Source organism: Ceratosolen solmsi, unplaced genomic scaffold, assembly GCF_000503995.2.
Source record: "Ceratosolen solmsi marchali unplaced genomic scaffold, CerSol_1.0 scaffold6, whole genome shotgun sequence".
In the NCBI taxonomy this organism is placed as follows: domain Eukaryota; kingdom Metazoa; phylum Arthropoda; class Insecta; order Hymenoptera; family Agaonidae; genus Ceratosolen; species Ceratosolen solmsi.
The window spans coordinates 3524016-3527288 of NW_011948414.1; positions in this window are offsets into that span (position 1 = coordinate 3524016).

The following is a 3273-nucleotide window of genomic DNA, read 5'->3' on the forward strand; positions in this document are numbered from 1 at the left end:
AGCGATGATTTTAAAGTATTTTTACAATATTATACCCATTGTAATAATAAAGCGTAGGAAAACTATTACCATTTAAAATAGTTTTTTCCCTTGCTCAAGATGATAAATTCTACGCAAGTTACCTATAATTATGATTAGATAATTATTGGACATAAAGTATTATACGCTTTTAAATATAAAACGGGAACAATAAAAATAAAAAAAAAAAAAAAAAAAAAAAAAAAAAAAAATGAATTTACTATAAATAAATACTTTAATTAAAAGTTATGTTTGAGAAAAACGATTCAAAATTAAATAGGCGTTTGGGCTGACTAAAATACATGGTAAACACAGTGGTAAAACAAAAAACAAAACAAAAAAAAAAGAGACAGTTGAATATATCAAGTGCGTAAGCAACAAAATACATATTTGAATATTTAAGTTCTTGTTTGTTCTTTAAATTTTATAATAATAGCTTAACCTTTATCTTCGTACTTATAAATGTAAGTTCATAAATTTATCGTGTGATAAGAAAAATCTTTATTTGTTATCATAATATTTCTCTGTTACACTTGGTTGGATAACATTCAGCATTTATTACATATAAATTTCATGGTTTTCGGTATACTTTAAAGTAACAATAAAATAATAAATTGTTCTTGAAGCCGTAAATTTTAAAATAAAAACAAAATTGTTTAATTGCCTATTAATGTTGTTATTTAAAATTAATATTTTTATTAAAGTATTTCTTTTTCTATTAATTTAGTTACAAATATAATTTTGAAATTATGTTTAAAGATGAATATTTATAAATATTTTATATTTAAACTATTTTATAATTTTAATAATGAATTCTTACACATAGCCCGGGGGTTGGGTGTTGGGAGTTGGGCGGGTGGGGGGGGGGGCAACAGTGAGAAAAATAATTGTGATAATAAAAATCCACAATAATATCTACGTTCGATTTATCTATCTTTGAATTTAAAAGCATAAAGATATATTTCAAATCATGAGATAGATCAAATTTTCGAATTAATTACAAACATTAACAATATATTTCTAAGTCTTGAAATTTTATAACGAACATGTACGTACGTCTACTGTAAGCTTATTCTGTTACAATTTATACAAGTACTAGTACAAGTACTAGTAATAGCATAATATTTACTATTGTATTATATAAATTATAGCTAATAACGCGGCTTTGGTTTTTATTTCTCAGCGTCGAACATACATGCAAAATTAATCTTTATATTTGAAAAGACTAAGAAGTGTTAACTATGCTTCCAGAGCAATCAAATTGTATTTTATAATATTAGACTGGTTTTGTTATAAATTAATTTCAAAATGTACTCTATTAAGACGTTAAAATTCTAAATTATCATTTTGAATTCATTTAAAATATAATATAAACAATCATTTAAACATTTTAATACCAATTTTAATACCAATAAAATATATTTCATACTTATGCTTTTTTTTTTTATAGAGAGTATTGAAATATTTTATAAGAAATTATTTTATTTTGTAAGAATTTTATCTGGAATATTTAGTGAGAAAAAATTGTGTTACGCAGAACAGTACTATTAACGTATTTAATTATTACATATTAAATTATCAAAATTTGAAAAAATCAAAATGTTTTCGTTAGGATATGTATTAATTCCCTCTATTTTTTTTTTCTATTTTTTTTTATTTTTTATATAAATCATATTAAACAAAAATATTAATTCATAATAACGGCTATGTAATATTTGGCTGTACTATTTTAAAAGTTCTATTATTGTATTAACAAAAAAAAAAAAAAAAATCAAATTTCATTAATCGAATAGTTTCAATCAAATAAAAAAAAATCAAACTACTAAATATCGGATTTTTTTACTTTAAATAAAATAAAGTATTTCATTATCATTTGTGACAGATGAGGTTAGTAATTTTTATGAAATCGTCCTCATCGTCTTTGAAAATGCTATTTTGAGAAAAATTCGTTTATATTTCTCATAACTGTTTAGATTTAAATCATAATATATGTTTTGAGATTTAATATGTTAAGGAGAATTATTCTAGTTATTTGTAATTTCAGATATTTATAGGTAAAGTAACATAAGCCGAGATAATTAATTTTTAAAATATTGTATATAGACACGTTAATTAGCGATTGAAGCATTCGTTCATCTATTCGTAAAACAATTACTTTTACACGTATTTATACGGTCATACGTAATTATAATTCATCTGATTTACTTGAATATACTTGATACAATTATAGAAATCACTTTATTATTCTACATTTTTATAAATACTTCCCATTTATTTTAAGAAAACTCACATATCGTTAAAAATAAAATCACAATTCTATATATAAATTGTACAATGTGTTATTCTATTAGGAAAAAAAATTTGAATATTTATTGTATTTTTAATTAAATATAGCTTTCAATGATTATTGCGTATTTAAAATTGCTAATAAAACTTTTTCGATTTAATAACATTTAGAATATTACTATAAAAATATATTATTATAAATCATTTTGAGTATTTGCAATATATTTTTGACCTTTATTTTCTCAATTTTAAATAATATTTTATAAAAGGTTGTTGTATCTTCTATTAACTTAAACATACTTTTTTCGTAAATAAAATTTCAAACAATTTATATAAGAATAAAGAATACTTGACTTATTGTTATATCACACGCGACGTATATCATTTTATTATTTATTTTTAATTCAAAATTCAATTCCAATATTTACTTTTCGGTCACTAGTGCCCACGTGTTAATTATATTTGCATTTCTGTAATGTACTATTTATCCTCATTCTAAGAATTGAAAACATATTTAATGAGCTACTAGCATTAAGATTTATTTGAATACATTAAGCTGTATTACTTTACTTTGTTTTATCTTTTATTTAATCATACTAAAATCTGAATATAACGTTGCTTTGTAAAAATTAATGATTGCATATTTCTTAAAGTAATTTACAGTTGAAATATTTTTATTGATTTTTGTATCGTGTAAGAAGTGTTTAAAATCTTTTTATTTATCTATAACTACTTTCTTGTGCAGTAGCTATCCATACAATTGCCTATATATTTATCAATTATTTAATTTGAAAAAACATCACTTTTATGATTTCGAATTTTATTATTTAGCCTTTTTTTTATTCAGTTAATGACAGATCCATCAATGTAATTAAGAAATATCACTTATTTTACTTTTAATTTTTTCTTAAAAGTTAACTTTGTGTGTGTGTGTGTGTGTGTGTGTGTGTGTGTGCGCGCGCGCGCGCG